This window comes from Ornithodoros turicata, chromosome 4 (assembly GCF_037126465.1).
Source record: "Ornithodoros turicata isolate Travis chromosome 4, ASM3712646v1, whole genome shotgun sequence".
Lineage (NCBI taxonomy): Eukaryota > Metazoa > Arthropoda > Arachnida > Ixodida > Argasidae > Ornithodoros > Ornithodoros turicata.
Genome location: NC_088204.1, coordinates 48902593 through 48922654, shown reverse-complemented (window position 1 = coordinate 48922654; position 20062 = coordinate 48902593). Strand labels below are relative to the sequence as shown.

General features: G+C 44.4%; 1 long non-coding RNA gene across 1 annotated transcript in view; it reads right to left on the bottom strand.

Annotated features, from left to right (window-relative positions):
• Nucleotides 1–12437: 12437 nt before the first annotated feature.
• LOC135393128 (uncharacterized) overlaps nt 12438–20062 on the bottom strand; it is a 53644-nt gene continuing 46019 nt past the window's right edge. Inside the window, exon 3 of the long non-coding RNA XR_010422471.1 lies at nt 12438–13688. This is a non-coding gene — a long non-coding RNA (uncharacterized LOC135393128). The remainder of the gene's footprint in view (nt 13689–20062) is intronic.

Below are 20062 nucleotides of genomic sequence, written 5' to 3'. Positions count from 1 at the left end.
GGCGTTAACCACACTACAAGAACAAAGCACACTGCTTCAGGAAAGCATATCAAATACACCGCAACAGGGCCAGCGTCGGGCTCTCATAAAATCAGAGTTCGAGGTAACTCGTTACAAGTAGCTCGTTACTGTAACTGAGTTCCTTTTTTTGGTAACTTGTAACTTAACTCGGTACTTTTGCGCCGTGGTAACTTTGAGGGGAACTCGTTCTTTTTTAAGGTAACTTTGCCAAAGTAACTCAAGTTAAGTTCCAAGTTACTTTTAACTCGCTTTTCACTCACGTCCACATATTTTCTTGCTTTCTCTCCGGTTCCTTCATCGCATTTTTTTGACATAAAACGTGATACTCAATCAATGGAAGTATTTTATTAAGGAAGTACGAACCGCTGCCATTGAAATGAAGCTGAACCATTGTGCGCCCACAGGGAGTAAGATGCTAAGCGTTCGAATAGACCTCTACCAGAAAAACGTTATCATGACATTGGCAGACAGACTGAATCCAAAACAAATCGGGAGGAGAGGGCTGAGTTCAATGAACGGACACTTGTTCGCTGCCTCCCACTGGATGAAAAGCAGGACCGCGAGTCGCGTCCCTTTAAGGAACCATATCGTAGTCCCCTCAAGACCGTGGCTTTCGGGCGTGACCTTGTTCACCTCTAGCTTCGAGAGTAGTTTAATTCTACCAAATTTGTGGCGCTGTCGAACACTATGACGTCACTTGTTTACAAAGAGGGAGAGGTCTATTGTTGGACATAAACGAAAACGATCTAATCGTGTTGCACTCCTCCGCAGGTAACTCAAGGTCTAACTGAACTGCTCACTCGCGCTGCACCTTCGTAATGCTATTTTGTGTCCGAAGTAACTTGGAAGTAACTCGTTCTTTTTTAAGTAACTCAGTAACTGCGAGTTACATTTCAGGCTGAAGAACCTCATTATTAACTTAGTTACATTTTTCACACGGTAACTTAACTTAACGAGTTCTTTTTGACGGGTAACTTCTCAATCTATGCATAAAATAGCCTGCCCAAAACAAACACTTCACCAGGTTCGCGAGGCAATTCCATTTAAAACGCTCGGCCTATCCTACAGACTGCAATGCAAACGCGACTACCCTTAATTTTTAAACCACTATTTCACGCAATAGTACATAAATGTATCACTCGTGTCACACGAAAAGGCAAACACATAGCACTTACTTGTCAAGTGGGGTCCCTGGTTCGGAAAAACGCGCGCGCACACACACACTCACATTTTCACACTCACAAACACAAAGTCTATTTTCACAACCACATAAACCCATATTATTCCTCGGGTCAATAATTATCCTACCATCGTCAAAAGACGGCACACACATGTATGCGAATGCAAAACAATAGGTCTTCGTTCCGGATGTAACAGGATATTGTCACTCGGCCGGCGCGAACAAAAAAAAAAGAAAGGAATGCATGTTCGCTATACATTCCAAGAGAAAATGGTGCCGCGCTTTTGCGCAGCAGTTATGGTACAGAAGGGAATTCACTTCTTTTTGCTTTTATTTCCTTTCACCAATATATTTTGCAAGAATACCATAGAGTGGAACGGGTAAATGTGAATGTCATTCCCTACACACTGTAGCTCTCATCATTTTTGAACCAAACCACTTAACATGTGTTCATAGGCCTTCACTAAATAGGTGAGCCGATAATGACTCAAAATAAAATAAAATAATCATTCCAGCATCGCTGACTGTAAGCTTGGGTACCCAACAGAGCATTGCGCTCCCATCAACATGCCTTGGGCTGACCTTACAAACCCGAAGCCTTTTCTGAATACATTCTGCTGGCGCTGGAATAAAATATTTATCTCGTGGGTACTACAATGGTCAGCTCTGTTTCTGTTTGAGTGATAAAACAGTGCGCTCGCTTGGGGAAACGGTAACGGATCCCGCGCGTCGCGCGTCCAAACCGAGTGAACGCGCCCGCGTTGCGCTCGCACCGGCAATCGGTAACGGATCACGCGCGTCGCGTGTCCAAACCGCGAGAACGGGCCCGCGTGCATGACAAGGCTGAAATGGCAAGAAGGAAAAACTTCGAGCGCTTGATTGATAGTGATACAGGTAACAGGGCAATTATAGTTTTCATAGAAAGTAGAATTTTAAGGCCCCTAAATTATAGTTGAGCGTAGTTTTTGTGATAGTCTTTCTAAACTGCAATGCAATAATCATTAATATAGTAGGAATGCAATAATGTTTCCGTAACGGCGTTCTATCTAGTCATCCGTCGAGCGCGAATGGAACGTTGCCCCCAGGCTTTCGTGCCTTTTAGCTCGCAGGTGTAGCCTCAGACAGCGAGTATATGAGCAAAGAAAGGCTCATCTATTATATAAGCCTGGTGATGATATTGAGTGGTCTCACTTATTATTTTAAAGAGTACTGGTAGTTTACTGGTGTTGTGATTCTAATGACCGTGATGAGCCTTTGGGGTGAAAATCGCTAACATGCACAGTGCTTTTTGTTGAATTTTAATGTAAGAACGAATATCATTAACAGTAGGACAACGGAAATAATCTTGCGATTCAATAAATAATAGGAGTCTTTGGCTTTACCGCTGTCTTCTTCAGAAATGATGTTGTCACGCAATGTTTCAGGTGTCTGTAGCAATGCATTGACCGTTACTGGAAAAAAGTGTAGCAATAGAAAAATGGAGGATGGTGTGCATTGTCCGGGACGGATTTGTGATGAGCACTGTTTTTGAATAAGAGGAGTGTGTGTGTTTAGAAATAGTTTGATGCTGGTTTTCTGCTTTGTTCAAGTGTTTCTCTTTGCTTCCCCCCCCCCCCTTGTTGTCTGACAAACATGCGCTGACATGCCCTGACCTGTTCTGTCATGCTTTCCTTCCACATTCCACAAAAGAAACATTCTTGTCTTGACGATGTCGATAGTGCTGCCTTGAATGGGAGTAGAGCTAGAACGATTCTTAATAATTTTGCGATTCATTTAGTTCAGAGAGTAACCGCAAGGGGGACAGGTGTGTGACTTTATTCAGGAGGAACAAAGCGTCTTTATTCAGTTATCTGCCTGGCTCTTGGATGGGAATGACATGTCTTGCTGAACCATTATTTTGTTTTTTCCTGTACTCATAACTCTCATTTAGTAAGACGTTGGGAATGAAATGCTTAATTCCTACAATCACCTCTCATGCCTGCTGTTTTTCTGGAATAGTTTCCTATGCAATCGTTATAGTAGAATAAAGGAAATAATTTTGGCATACTGATTCAATAAATAACAGGTCCCTGTCTACAGCGTACGCGTCTTTGAGCCACGCACGTGCATGACGTCATACCGCGACTCTATTGTTTCAGGTGGACCTTGTTCAGTTGGACATTAGTGGAAAGAACCAGTGTAACCCTGAGACAATAGGATGATGTCACGACCAATGAGCAGAGCCTGCACAGGACGCAAGGATTCACTTCTCTCTTGGACACTGGCGGGTGTGGACGCGTTAATTCTGTTCCAAGCAATTGCGTTGGCCGTTAGTGGAAGAGCGTAGCTTCGGTGGGGTTCTGTTTGCCTCTGATGGGGTGCGGATGTGTGGTTCGTCGCTGGTGAATGGTGTGTGACGATTGTGGTGGATATTGTGACGGGCGGATTTACAATAGAGGAATGCAGTGTACGTGTCCGATGATGGTGAGTGTCTTTTTCACTCTGTTCAAGTGTTTTACTGTGTTTGCTTTCCTCTGTTGCCCAGCGCTCGTACGATTTTTCCTCGTGTGACAGGGCTCCTGACATGCCCCGACCTGCATGGTTTCCTTTGTTGACGCTTTGTGTTTTTCTTTTTTGGACACGAAAGGTTCATGTTGATCGTTCTTGTCGTGACGATGACGCTAGTGCTGCTGCGCCCTTGATATAAATGGTAATAATGCCAGAATGATTCTTAATAATTTTGCGATTAAATTAGTTCAGCAAGTAAGCATAAGAGGGACAGATGACTTTATAGAGGAGAAAAAAGCATTACAATTCAGTTCTGTGCCTGGCTCTCAGATAGAAAGGACGTATCGTTTTGCACTCCTGTGACTGCCGTTGTGGTGGGCTGATTTGTTGTGTAACTCATTCTTTTGCAAATTTGTCCCCCCTTTTTTATGATTTTCATGCCCGTGCATGTCTGGCAGTGGTTGCTGTTGTCCAGGCATCCCCACCATTTTCTATCTTCTTCTGCCTTGGAAACGAAAGTAGCGCTAGCGTGATTCTTAATAATTTTGTTGTGAGAGTAGTTGAGAAATTAACCGCTAGGGGGTGCAGATGCATGACTTTATCGAGGAGAAAAAACCATTACGAGTCAGTTCTCTGCCTGGCTGTCGGATGGAGCAGTCGCATCGTTCTGCGCTCCCCGTGACTGCTGTTGTGGTGGATTCATTTGTTGTGTAACTAATTCTTTTTGTTGTTAGCTATTGATGGTTAGCATATTTACTCTTGCTTTCCCAGTCTCTGTATTATGAGTGTTGTTCTCCTCGCATGTCCAGAGCTGTCCTAACCTGCCCGGACGTGTCATGATGACGTCACAGCTGACGTCACAGGATGTCCGGAACTGGTGATCATAGCTGTGATGCGTTGCAACCTGCCTCTGTGCTCCATCGCCCAGCGATGGTCAGCAGCCGTTCCGGGCCGCTTTCTTCAAGATGGCGTCGTTGATCTTCAACTAAACTCCTTCTCTCCACTCTATCTTTTTTCTTTTTTTATGGACTCTCGTAGTCCACAACGCTCAGCTGGTCTGGACCGAGTTAGATGCTCCCCAATTAGTGTGGCGGCTCCCTGGAGGGTGCTGATTAAGGTAGGGGGCCCCAATTAGCTCTAATTGCTAATTAAATCGTGTTCAGGTCTGTTGAGCGTTGTGATACGAGATCCCAGTACTTACTACTAATAATAAGCAAGAAGCAAACTTCCTTTTCAAAGATCTTGGCAATGAGCAGAAGGCAGCGCACTAAAAACAAAATTTTTGGCAAATGAAACATGCACTGCAACCAGGGGAACAGAACTTGGTGGAAAAAACAATCTAACGGCTGCTATTTTATAGTAAGTGTGGGCGGACCCGAAAATTGTACATATAGAACACTGTTAACCAATAGCATACTAAAGAAAACATAACCAACAGGAAACTGTTCACATCCTTTCCATTGTATTCTCCCCCAAGTCAACGATGGAAACAGACAAGTGCTATTCACTCTCCCTGGAGGACTGTGAGTTTACAGCTTTTCTTTTCTCTTTCCACTTACTTTGAGGATATTTTTCTTTTAGACTACGAGTGCCTCCTGACACCACCCAGAAGTTTCTTTATACAAAATGGTGAGCATCTGAGACAATGTCGTTGCGGGAGAGTGATTTCAACGAAATAATCAGACTGGCTAGACCACAATATCAGGCCATATCTCGGATGCCACCCCAGCTCAGACTGAGCATGAACCCGGGGAGAGATTTCATTTGACTATACAGTGGTTGATGTACAAGGACTTGATGAAATTAGGCTCGTACCTGAATTGCAACGGACCAGACAGTGACTTCACCATCATCTTGCGAAGTTTACCATATCAAATCAGAACAAGACACGGACAACTAAGGAAGCTGCTACAGAAGTTTCTCGCTGTGAAATGTGATGTTGTTAAGACGCTATCGTGAAGGTGAACAGATTTCGCCGACCATTAGAAATGCCGGTTTGAGAAGACCAATCCTTCGTAACTATTACATTCAACATTCACACTACATCGTCCAGCGAAAGGAAGATGGCTTACGCAAGATAGTGACTCTGGAGGACTATCTTCGAAGAGTTTGTACATTGAAGAAATAAATGATAATTTTCAAATGAGGTGTTCCTCTTCACTCATTTTTATTACCTTGAGATCGTTGTGTACAATGTTATTGTCAAGTAAGGACATAATGGTTTTAGTGGGCAATTCTTACAAATACGGGAAGCAAATACGTACTAGTGTAGTAGATACTCTACACTAGTACTCTCTGGGGGTCATCATCCCTGTTGATTACGTGTCTTTTGCATAGTATATAACTCATTTGCATAGTATGTTCCCTCTTCTTATACATCATCGGGGCCTGCTATGTAAAAGACTGGAGGATCTGTTTTTTATGCCATGCAATTGTGTAGATAACGTGAGACCAGAGCCCTGTGTATCCCTTGTGAAGGACAGGGCGTTTCAAGAGAACCGATCTTGATTACTTACATTAAATGGTAACTTTCTTGTGATATCTTCTTTTTTACTACTGAGTCTATCGAAGAGCTCAACCTCGTTACTTTCATTCACTTCATTCGGTGCCATTTTAATAGTCGAGTGGTAAGAGTTGTTATAATCCACTACAATCTTTGGTAGAATTGCAAGGTATTTGTGGTTGGAAATAGCGGAACAGGCGGCCTTTAATTGTTCTTATTAAGCGTTCTGCAACGCAAGATTTTTGGCCTGTCATAGAAGAGTATATCTGTATGCCATGATGTCTGCACCAAGCCTTCACACCTTTGTTGTAAAATTCCTTTCCGCGATCAAAAAATCCTAAATAATTTCCTTTCCTATTTCTTTTTTCAAGTCTTCGCCGCGCTTGGTCTTGAGAGGTGTGGCCATGAGTTGTCTCGATAAATAATCTATCACAACCAGTATGTAGGAAAATCCTTTATTGTATTTCTTGTATTGAATGAAAGAGATGAGGTGTGCTTGGTGGAGGTCGTTCAGATGCAGTGAGATAACTTTCCTTCCCTTAAATCTTCGCCTTCCATCTCTGTGGAGTGTATGGACGTCATCACGTTGTAATTCTTGTAGTGCTTCTTTTGTCGAGATTTTCCAGGCCTTTTGGTAGTGGACAACTCTACCAAGCCCTCCATATGGTGTCTGTAGCACATTCTTCAGTGAAATATTGCTCGTACGAAGATGAAAGCAACTTTGTTCTTTGGGTGGATTTTTATGTTTCCCACAATATTTTCTTCTTTGATTTTCTTTTTTGTTTGATTTTGTGTGATGGTAGAAGATATGCCGCATTTAGAAATCAAGTGGTTTCAATCTCTGGTTTATGACCGGAGAGGCACAAGACCAATTCCATTATACTAGAGCCGTGAATGGTTCTATTGTTCTAAATTTCTCCTTTTCATTCCATGACAAACTCCTCGGTAGCACTGACGCTATTCGTCTTACTTTCTAAATATTTATATCATCTGGTACAGAATCATAATCGAATTTTCTACTAATAGTTTCCTCCGTTGACGTTTGTTTTATCAATGACGGTTCTGATTCTACAGTCGGTTTCTGTTGATTTTCTGTGATTTTGTGTGTTGTAGTACATAGCAGTCAGCATGCGTTTTACCTTTACATCTTCACTTTTGTTAGATTCCAAAATAGATTCCACTGCGTTTAATACTTTGATTTTTGTCGCCATTTAAAACACCAGCCACTTTGGCTATAGCTCGCCCTGCTACCCCACCAAGTATACTGGTCAAACCTGTGAGTAACAGTGGGAGTAATGGAATCAAACTTCCTCGTTGACGATATAGAAACTTTTGTAGTTTCTTTGGTGATATGTGCATTGTTTTATACACGATGTAACAAATGGTGGTTTTATATTTCTTTAGGTCCTTGTATAGTTTTGGTGTCAGCTTGACATTACCATTCAATATATTCTTGCAAACTTCGGGAAGAGCTTCGATGCCGCGTGAGGCCTTCTTCAAAATGTTTTCTCATTGTTCTGGAGTACAGGTTGCAAGCACTTTAAGGAATGTTAAATGGTGACGGAGGCTTTTCATTTTGTTACAAAAACAAATTGGCGATCACTCTTGTTGATGCCAGTACGCAACCTTTGATCAGACTGCGTAAGTGGATGTAGGTCAATCACTAGATAACCGAATGGTTTCTCTGTTGCCTGTTCGAATGCATTCAGAAAGTATGGTGGTTTCGATTTCCCATAGGGGGGGGGGGGGATTTGACGTCCTAGAACTAAAAGTTGCACGTGAGACCTCAAACTATTGAATAATATTATACAGGGTGTTTGCTCTAACGTGTCCAGAAATTATATTTAAAGCGAGCGATAAAAGAAAGGAAGTGGTACTTTTCTGCTGCTTGAGTAAGAAACAGGTACTGCTTCACTAGCAGCACCTGTTTCTTAGTCAAGTAGCTGAAAAGTAGCGCTCGTTTCTCTTTTATCGCTCGCTTAAAATAACATTTCTGGACACGTTAGAGTAAACACCATGTGTATGTGGTTTTGTGGAATAGAGTGTGGTAGTTTACGTCGTTAGGGAATTAGTACAGACAGAGAAAAATAATAGATGCATTCTTATGATGTGATGCTCTCATGTAGAGATGAACCATATCCTTCATAACATTCTTTTCAGTCATGAGATCGTCAACTATAATCAGTGTTGGCATGTTCTCATCCCACGTTTTTGGTAATTCTGTAATTTTAGTGAATTCATTCTGCCAGCTGGCATCATATTTACAAACATAAAATATTTGTTCTGGGACTACACCGAAGACTGTTAGATTTCTCAGGATGTTGCGAACTAGGTAAGTTTGTCCTCACATGGAAGGCAGACAAATAATAACTCGTGCAGGTAGATGAAAGAAGAAGAGAAGATGGAGATGAAGATGAAGAGAAGTCTTATGTCACATAGGTAGAAGCAACAATGATAATAAGATATAGTGAAAACTGGATTTATTACGGCTGATTTATTATGGCTGCGAGAAGACGGTCATGCGATAAAACTCGCCTCGCACACTCGGCTTTTGCTTCATAAATTTCTTGTTTCAGTCGCTATTTCTTCTAATCATAATGAACTAAATACGACGCAAAAGACAAAGGGACGGAGGAACTTCTTCTAATCACTTGACTCCCACTCCTCCTCCTGTTTCTTTCCAAAATAGCGACGAAAGAGCCTCCGCATAATTATTTTGGGGAGGAGAAAGTTGTTGGCTGGAGAACGAATGGGAAAATGAGGAGAGGACCTTGTTCGAAAATTAATAAAGGGAAACCAGTGGAGAGGAGGAAGTATGATACAATACAACTTTATTTTGGCTTTGGAGAGTGGTGAGGTTCATCGCCAAAGTATGATAATGTGTCACTTTAGAAAGTGAAAGTTTGTTCCTACCACGTCATTTGAAAGATGTCGGATGACGATGACAGCGGTAAGTTTTGCTTTGCAATGTATTTCTTTTTGTTGAATGTTGTCTTTCTCAGTATTTACCTCTAGTTCAGTCCAGTCCAGTGTTGTACTTCGAGGACGATAAGTTTCGTTCTCTCGTTTCAGCCCCCGAGTCGCCGCCACCAAGGTGTATGTATTAACGAAATTTCATTGGTTTGAGGTTAATATACGAGTTCCATTTCAGACCACTCTGTCGGCGTGAGCGATAATGGAAGTACGTAATATTGTATGAGTTTGATTAGTTATTATTAATTGTGAGTAGCGAGTATCTTTTTCAGACACTACACAGTTACCGCCACCCGCGCAATGTGAGTAAAGTTATGGGTTCGATGCACTATATGTTATTAAGTGCATGTATCTCTTTCAGACTTCTGGGGTCTCACCACACATCAGTGTATGTATTGTGGGTGTGAATATTATTTGGGATTATTTTTTTCAGATTATCCAATGCTGCCGCCGCAATGTATGTATTATTGAATGTAGAAGATTATATTAATTGTGATCGTCTTTCAGACTATTGGGGTCTGGCGCCATCCCACTGTATGCATTATTGCATTGTGTGTAGCTGTTGATATTAATTGGGTTTCACTTCTCAGACTACCATTTGGCAATGCATTATATGTATTAGTTAATGAGATTGCGGTTTCATATAATCCTCCTCCTCTTCCTCCTTCAGGTCATTGCTGCGTGGTACATGAGTTATCAAGTGGTAAGCAATGTGATGAATTCTGATTTTGTTTTCTTTCAGACCCCAATGCCCTCAGATAAATTATAAAAAGGGTATTATTAGATGCATTATATGAAATAGTTAGTAGACAATATATGCAGGGTGTCCACGCTAAGTGTGAACAGATTTTTTAAAAATATATCAATCACTTTTTCCGAGATGAAATCAATTGCAATATAGCATTTGCTGAAGGGCACTCGCTAGGGGGCATTAACAGACTCCAAAGGCAATGTCTTAATTAACTTTCAATAATTGACTTTTTAATTATAAAAGCTACGAAGTACGAAGTTGCTCCAATGAGAACATCTGATCTCTTCGGTCACCAGATACCAAAACCGTTTTCAGAACAAAAATTCGTTCGGTAGATCGTCCGCAAAAAATTCGTGAAGAAACGCCATTTTTTTATTTATTTGGTTTATTGCGCATCTTCAAAGAAGCGGCTTTCCTTTAGCGCCAGTGTGAGAGAGTGAAAGAGCACAGTGCCGCCTCATGCGTCGAAGATTAGCTTTAACTTACGGAAACAAAACAAGAACACAAATCTATCGGGTGACTCTATCGCGACTGCCCTTATCTTGGGCTGCATTTTCTGTTTTCTTTTAATCTTTTTCCAGGACGCAAGAGGCGATAGTGTGCTCTTTCCTCCTCTCACACTGGGGGTAAAGGAAAGCCGCTTCTTTGAAGATGCGCAATAAACCAATTAAAGAAAAAAATGGCGTTCCTTCACGAATTTTTTGCGGACGATCTACCGAACGGATTTTTGTTCTGAAAACGGTTTTGGTATCTGGTGACCGAAGAGATCAGATGTTCTCACTGGAGCAACTTTGTAGCTTTTATAATTAAAAAGTTAATTATTGAAAGTTAATTAAGACATTGCCTTAGGAGTCTGTTAATGCCCCCCTAGGGAGTGCCCTTCAGCATATGCTATATTGCAATTGATTTCATCTCGGAAAAAGTGATTGATATATTTTTAAAACATCTGTTCACACTTAGCGTGGACACCCTGTATATGTGTGTGTGTGTGTTCTATTATATGTACTGTCTTGTGTTTTGTTGTTTCAGATGAAGGTTTTTCAGCTTGGTTTTTTCTTTCACTTGATTGACATCACAACTGGCACCATTCCCAGAAAAATTGGCATTAGACTACTGGCTTTAATTAATATATTTCAAGTTGTACTTTTGTGTCTTCTTTGCATGTCTATACTTGCATGCAGGTACGCGTTATCTCCCCCACATCACTGTGGGGGCGTCCGTAGTCCAACACTTGCACGGCTTGGAATAGACCCTCCCTGTTTGTAAACACATGACGTCATGGTGTTCGACAGTGCCACCAGTTTGGTAGAGTTGAACAACGCTCGAAGCTAGGGGCGAACAAGGCCGCACCTGAAAGCCGCGGCCCTGAGGGGATTACGATGATCCCGGAAAAGGACGCGACCTTCGGTCCTACTTTTCTTTCAAGAGGAGGCAGAGTACATGTGCCCATTTGTGGAACCCATCCCTCCCCTTCCGATTTGTTTCAGTCTGTCTACCAACGTCATGATGACGTTTCTCGGGTAGAGACCTATTGCAGGTGCGCGTAACCTGTACCGCGTAATGAGAGCAAAGAACGCGCCTGCTATTCTCCACGCTTAGACCTCGGCAAGGTGTTTTACTACTGTGCAAAGATTATGCATGAGGCACGTCTCGAAGCTGGTGCTGAAACTGCGGTCAGTGTGAGCTTGTAGGGGAAGAGCACAGGGTTTAGGCAGGGTGCCTGTGCTCGTCACACTTGGCTTTATAAAGGAAATTTTTAATAGTCACTCACAGCTATGAAACAGCCTGGTTGGCTAGTCAGTATTCACAGATAAATGGCTTGTATACAATGATGTAACCACGTCACGTGCAGAGAACACGTTGGACCCGCGTAGCGGTTCGCTTTGTTGCTCACTTTTCCATGGAAAAAGATAAAATTTCGCCTCATACGAGTTTCTACTAATCACATTTCAACCAACTATATCGCAGTTGACGTTGTTTGTTATCTTGCTGTGTGCTTTACAAGTGCAATGCAAAGAAACTACAGACGTCAAAGTGTACAACACGATTAACTCTCCTACCGCTGACGACGTCACAGAAAACGTGACTCTCCGAAATGGGCAATCTATCTCATTGCTTTTTCTTGTTCCTTTTTTGTAGCCTGCGTCGGCCTCGTTAGCTCAGTCGGTAGCGTGTTGGATTGCTGAAGTTAAGCTCGCGGGTTAAATACTGGCTGAGGACGATACCATTATTATTCGCTTCATATCTCTCGCCAAGGGAGAGAAGGGCTTTGGCGATGCGACGTACGGGACAGGATCCTCAAGAGATTGAGTTTTTAATTAACAGCTGTCGCTGTAAAACATGTCCGGATATGCGTGTCAGCCAGTCATCCATAGCATTGAACACAACGGAAAATAACATTCCTCCTTGATAGAGTGGGCGCTGTTGATATATAAGAACACTGTTCTAACCTTACGTGTGCGTGTGGTTGACCCGCTTTGCTTTGCTTTGTAACATCTGTCGTCACAGGCCAGTTGGACTAGTTCCTCTCCCACTTTATTCTTTTATTCAAATAAACGTTAGTTGTGAGTAGCGCTTCCTCGTGTCAGTTCCTTTTCTCCGCCCTCGTCTATTTGCGCCTTTATCTTCAGCAAGAAAGCTTCAATCTTCCCAGCTTTAAATGTGCGCCATGGTGTCCTGCATTGCAACAGCATTTAGGCACACTTTCCTCTGTCTTTTGAGTGACAGGTATGTAGATGTTACAATCATTTGACGCTGATCAAGACGCTGATGACGATCACTACATGATGATGATCACTACATCAGAACTGCATGACGGCAGCATGTCCATATGTGTGCTCGACTCACTGCTGCATATTGATAGGTGGAGTGAGGGTCAATGCAGAGACGGGCTGGTGCAAAATGAGAGAGGACCTTTCCTGTCCGGGCCAGTTTCAGTAACTTCCTGTAACTCAATTGCTTTCGAAGTCATGTAACTGTAACTGAATTACGTTATTAACTCACACAGCTCCGATCACGAGTGCACGATACATATCTGTCAACGTGCAAGCTTCCACATCGTTGTGACACAAAGTCAGGGCTTCTAGACAAGATGAATGGCAACGAAATGTATACTATCATGTCGGGGACGAAATCGTTTGAAGGATATGAAAGTTGTGAGCAGAGGTGGCAGTGAATTGCTAGTTCTATTGAGATTTTGCCACACAATGACATTGCATGAATATATTTCACGCATAGACATTTCGCTCGCTCCGAGACACCAGAATCTTCCAGCGGGCAAATGCGACAGTTATACCGAATCAGATCAGGACAATTACAGATTAGGAGGGAACGCTGCAAGTTGATGCAGTTCAATAAGCAAGGCACGGTATGATGCGTTCCTTCCTTCCATCTTTACGATGATTACTTAACAAGGACATTTGTAACGCCTGCTCGTCCAGACTTTCACCCTCCATGTACTTTCTCACTTCTCTTCCTTGTTTCATGTAGAACGGCACCCTTGAAACAGAACATTTATCGTTCTGACCGAAGGCATAATGTATTCTCACAACTTTACATCGCATGTATTTTTTCTTCCATGTCTTCCACTGAGTTTTACTTCAGGTGCTAATAGAGTGTGTCATGTAGCTCGAAGATAACGTTCGGCACACTGCTCCTCGGTTCACAAGAGGCGTATGTTTTTCCCTCTTTTTGCCTTTGAAGTAAGAGATTTCACCCTATTTGTTGGACACCTGAGATGCATTTAACGATGATTCACCAGATTTCGTAGCTTTCTGTAAAAGAAAACAAAATAGTTAGAAGCAGTGAGGAATATTAATTTCCTTTCATTTCATTCAAAAATAAAGTTCAAATATAAAAATAACAACTGGGACTAAAGGAAATAACCCGTGTAGCAGTCCCGTACCCAAAAATTACACTGCACCTCAAATTAAACAAACAAAAAACATAACAGAATACAAACAAAATATATAGCAACAACAACAAACGGAAATCGGAACAAACTCACAAATTCGAGTTACACAATGTATCGTTTTACGTCTCTTTCGAATTGGCGAACCGATGAAGCCCGTCTAATTGCTAGAGCTTAGGAATTCCAGAGTTCAGCACCGGAAAATGCTCCAAATGGTGTAAATTCTCCAAACTTAGTCCTTGGAGCAGGAAGTTTCAGATTAAATTTATCTGTTCTAAGTGAATATGCAGAGCTGTAAAGGAGCTGTAAAGTGATTATGGATGCGTCATGGATCCCATGAAAAACTGATAAACTAGTACTGCAAGTTTATGGAATATCGGGAGCTTGCAGATATGTTACTGTTCAGAGGCGGGCATTTTTTAAACGAATTTTATATTTCCCACCAAACAACGCCGTGTTCTGACCACGCAAATTCTGCCACTTGGTCGCTCACATCGCTGTGTCATGAACAGAGTGTCAACCAGTCTTGGGAAGTAACTTAGGTAGAAGTGCACAAGTGTACGAAGTTGGGGTAGTTGGTATCTGGACATATTGTAGGATGCAGCGATTCGCGATTCCAGCGAAGCCGTGGCCACCTGGCGGTGATTTCGAAAAGCTGCGAGTGGAGGTCCGAGCGCGTGTCTGGACCGGGAAGCGATACGGCGGTACTCGTTTCTCTTCCTTGTCGACAGAATGCCGGCAACAAAGAATGTATTGAAGTCGAAAAGTGGAATGTTGCACTACCAATTTCTTCTCAGCCTGTGGGAATACCCCACGCTTTCTTTTAATAGTTTTCTAATCAAGAAGAACGGAACGGAAGCCCCATGTGTCGACCCATCGCACGAGTTTCCTGATCAATTCTGTCACCACCATTCTAATTCTCTAATTGTCTTATCTTAATATTAATCTTAGTAATACTGAACGAGGAACCGGAATTTCTTTTGTTGTGTTGACATGCATGCATTTCCAGACCTCAGGCAAAGTAATCAATATCACCGTACTAATGCGGCGTAGCCGAGCATCCACTATAGATGGTATGTGAGAGAGGCAGCTTCTGCCTGGTGCCGCACACGTATCAGTAAATGACTCGCAAAGATAAAAATACCACACCGAATTGTATGTGAATACCAAGAGCAGTGCAGAAAACGAATACTTCACTTCCAGAGCATCTCTTGCAGCCCTCAGATGTTCGCAGCAGAGCATATCCCTATCAAAAAATATTTTAGAATCCCATTAGATCATCGAATAAGGCTTAATGTGTTTCTGGTGGGCCACCTAAGACCCGAAATGTGTTATATGCAACCCATTAGGGCAAGGCAAGGGGTTTGTATGTGACCTCAAGTAGATCCAATTTCTCAGTACCCCGTGCATCTTGGAGGCTTATAGGGTATCATTGAAGTGCCATAGGTGAACCCCGCAAGTCTGAACCTCATTGAAGAGTCAACTCAAAGAAGCCAATTGCATCAAATAACGTTCTGTGAGGCACCTTCAAAACTATATTTCGCAGAGCCCAGAAAAGTAGTAAGTGCTAGCAGAATTTTCACGGGGCGACTCGTTTAACTATCACTTTCTGACATTCGTGTCTCACTCTAAGTGTTTTTTCAACTCTGATGCTCTACATCCAGAAAACACACACACACACACAAAAATTATCTTTAAAATCTGTTTTTCATCCGGTGCGTTACTTTTCAGCTTAAAAGTGCTGTGGAACATTGGCAGCAAAGTAGCAGCCGACTGCCAATGTCATGGGAGGTAGTTTTATACAGAATACATTTCACGTGTACAAGCACAGGTTGACTGCTCGAAAAGCATGATGCCTACGTGTCAGAAAATGACAGTTTGCACTGGATATGGCCGTTGCTTACTGGACACACAAGCCAAGTGTAATGAGTTTTCGCACACACGCATTTTGATATCCCTTATATATAAAAAAACACAACATGGACCAACTGTGGAACCAGCTCGGAAAAGCGATCCCAGGCTAGATCTGGACCTGCCAAGGATATTTCCATGCTGGGTCTACTGCAGTTGAAATTTCCATTCTGGAACCATCCAACTTGCATTCGAAAACCAGGATGGTATTCTTCTGGAGCAGAGCTGGAAATGGGATGTTCCAGCGAGTACGCTGGATTGGGCGAGATTCCTGGCTGTGAAGTTAACCTGGACTTATATAAAGCAAACAATGCCGAAATTAGTTGCAGGAATGTGTGCAAATAATTTATAGTTCAATATAAAATAAATATATCAAAATAAATTAAAATAAATAGAATAATAAAATAAATGTCCAAAAGTTATGCGCGCAACTCCACCTATACCTCAGAAGGTTGCAAAAAAAAAGTGATTATGCGATATGATAGTTTCTGCTTTACCCTGCGAGACGTGAGCCTTCCCTGTCTTCCAAACCGAAACTATAGCTATAATGCTCTTATCGTCATATGCTACCAAGCGCCATCGGCATCAACTCAGGATCTGTTTTGAACACTGATCTCTATGTATAAAGGCTGGATAGCGGATGGGTGAGGGTACCGCGGGAAAGGGTACGCCAACCGGCCGCCATATTGCGGTGCTCAAAAGAGCGATTACAGCCCATAGGAATGCATGTAAGCTGTGACAAGTTTTGCTGTTTGTGAGCGCTTCCCTTGCTGCTTCGCTAAAATTTTGCCACGGATCGCTGCAGAAATCCCTCGTGATTGGATTCCTTACGTTTTTTGTGTGAAATCCCGTCACATACATGTTATTTCCTGTCTATTTTGTACTCGTGTGAGGTCGTGTCGTTCCAATTTTGTACTTTGAACTTCGATTATGTGATTTGCTGGTTTTGTGTGGTGTCGTATTTGTTGTGTTACGTTTCCTTTGTCGTCTGTCAGCGTGTGCAGCGTGTTGCTTCTCGTGTTTCTCCCATTTCCTTTCTGCTCGGGGGTGTGGAATGCCAGGGAATGTTTGCCACGTTTGTTTATGTAACCACCTTAATATGCTTGGGTATAAACATTATGCTTTGCACAGGAAGTTTCGATATGACTAGTTATCACATGAAATGCCGAACCGCACTAAAGCACTTCCAAAGGACTAAAATTATACGTGATATAAAGGCTATATCACGGTAAAAGCATATCGACTAGAAATATGTGCATGGCGGGGGAAGTAAATGGCGGTAAAGACAGTTCAAAATGACTAGAGGTAGAGTGAATAAGTCATAAAAAGGCTAAGTAGCACGGTCTTGTAGTAGCAAGTTGTAACAGCAAGTTTGAAACAGTCAACCAGGTAAGTGGGCAGAGTGCATTACTGGTTGTTGAATATGATCAACCTTGACAATTTATTTCGCAGATGAGGCCTGGCTGTCACCTTCTCTGTATTGTCACGAAGCGAAATGGGTCGGCGAGTCTTCGAATAAGCAGCGAACGGTTTATTAGACTACTTAGTAGCAAAACACAAGAGTGATAGCTCTCTAACACAACTGAGTCCAAAGAATGAATGCTCCAGCTTGGAGCGCACAAGCATTTAAGCGTCGCGCCGAAAAGTCTAGAAACAGCACGTGCGTTTGCCAGATAGCAGGCGATGTGTCTGGAAACTTCTTGCTTCTTCTTCAGCATGCGCCGGGATGAGATGTACCGTTTCGTGCCTGTCCTGGAAGTTTCGCGATGATGATTCGTGGCATTGCCACCTCCGTAGACGGGGTATCGTCTCGATGCCGTTTCTTCTCCTCCTTTTTTTTTTTCATGTTGTTTCCTTCCAGCCAGTCTTCAGCGCTACCTGCTGTAGTACGGCTTGAGTCGAACGACGTGAACTATTTCAGTCCTCGGGGGTCGTCGAGAGGGAACGCTGCCCTCAGGTACCGCTTCGTAATCCAGGTCTCCAATGCGTCGAAGTACTTTGTAGGGACCGAAGTACCGCTTCAGTAGCTTCTCGCTCAGGCCTCGTCGTCGAATCGGCGTCCAAACCCATACCAAGTCGCCTGCACTGAAGCGTACGTCTCGTCGGCGCGAATTGAATCTTCTTTCATCGACGCGTTGTTGTTGACCAATCCGTAGTCTGGCCAGCTGGCGGGCTTCTTCTGCTCGCTGTATGAAGTCCACAGCGTCGTTTTCCACATCAGAGTTCGTGGGGCAGCATCGCGTTCAGCATAGTCGATGCGTCATGGCCGTGTGCAAGGCGGAACGGTGTGAATCCCGTTGTTTCCTGGACAGCCGTGTTATAGGCGAACGTGACGTAAGGCAGTATTTCGTCCCATGTCTTGTGCTTGACGTCGACGTACATCGAAATCATGTCGACAAGGGTTTTGTTTAGGCGTTCGGTGAGCCCGTTCGTCTGCGGATGGTACGCCGTTGTCCTCCGGTGAGCGGTGTGGCTGAGTCGAAGGATTTCTTGTGTTAGCCTGCTTGTAAGTGCCGTTCCCCTATCGTTGATTAAGGCGGTCGGAGCTCCGTGCCGTAGTACGATGTTCTCGATGAAGAACTTCTGTTGCTGTGCCCTGTGGAAGTGCCTTAGTCTCAGCATAGCGTGTCAGGTAGTCGGTGGCGACGATTATCCAACGATTTCCGGAAGACGAACGTGAGAAGGGCCCAAGTAGATCCATCCCAATCTGCTCGAACGGCGGCGACGGTGGTGCGATTGGCTGAAGGTACCCAGAAGGTCGTACCGGCGGCATTTTTCGTCGTTGGCATTCCCGGCAAGTCCTTACGTAGTGGTGTACGGTCCTGGCCAGTTTTGGCCAGTAGTACTTTTCCCTTATACGGGCCAGTGTCCGGCTGTATCCCAAATGACCTGATGACAGTTCGTCGTGGATGTCACGCACTTGTATGACTGCCGTGCATCGGCCAGTCGGTGTTACGACGTTCGATGTTCGGGAGGGAGGGTTCGAAAACCGGACCCGGGTGACGCGTTTCCGGCGTCCGCCGACGCCCGTGGGCCGTTGTACCTCTAACGGCTGCCGAACCCCTCGTTAGATCTGCCTCGGGGTGCGTCGCTTCGATAGAGCAGTTGTTCGGGAGTCCAGGGCCAAAAAATTGGCCGCCTGGGTCGATCGGTGCGGACGGGAAAATTCGAATACCGGAGACGCTCGGCCTGCTTTACGCACGCGTCGGTGGGGCAGCCGAACGCTTCAATCTTCAGTCGCTCCGGCCTCGTTCGTCCCATCTGCACGTGGTTTTCGCGGTTCGATAGGGCATTCGTCGCTGTGCCAGCCGCCCGAAAACGGGGACCGTGGACCAATATTAGCGACCGCTAAAATTCGAAAACCGGAGCCGGTCGGACCCGTTTTCCGACGCTCGGGCGCCCTCGTCCGCGGGATCTCCGCTTCCCCTGGAGCCAGAGCAACGCTCTTGGTGTCAGACGATGGGGAATTTATCCTTCTAACGCGTATTAAATTTCGCGTTTCTAGCCCAACCGATTCGGGAGGGAGGGCTCGAAACCGGACCCGGGTGACGCGTTTCTGGCGTCCGCCGACGCCCATGGGCCGTTGTACCTCTAACGGCTGTCGAACCCCTCGGCCGATGCGCCCCCGGGTGCGTCGCTTCGATAGACCAGTTGTTCGGGAGTCCAGGGTCAAAAAATTGGCCGCCTGGGTCGATCGGTGCGGACGCGAAAATTCGAATACCGGAGACGCAGCCGCCCTGACGGCCGGTACTGCCACGGGGCGGGCCTCGTCCACCCCGTGTGTCCACCAGCAGTGCCGATGTTAGGCTCATCCCACTTCGTTTGCACCTTGCGAAGCTTCTTAGCCAACCTACCACTTATAACAGAGTCGTCGGCTCCGGTATCGATTAACGCAGTCATCTCATGGCCGTCGATGAGTATTTTCAGGTTATTGGTAATTTTTCGAGCGTCGTGTTGGTGTTGCGTTAATGTTCGTCGAGTTGGAGGAATTGTAACTTGCCGTCGGACCGCAGCTTCGCCTCCCGGAGCTGCAGTCTTCAGTTTTCCCGGTTAGGGCTGCGCCACACAGGTCGTCTTGCCGGTGACGGTGAACGTGCTCTTCCTGGCGACCTGCTGCGGTGGGGGACGCTCGGGGACAGGTCGCGTCCAGAGCCAGCAGAAGCATTTTGCTGCCGTAGGTAGTCTTCAATTGCGGCGGGGCGACTACCGCGCTGGGGGCGGGGGGCGTCGGGTGAAAAACCGGGAAGGCCAAGTCGTCGGTAGCGACATCGGCGATAGACGTGGTTGGCCTCTCCGCAGTGGTAGCAGAGCGGTCTGAAGTCGGGA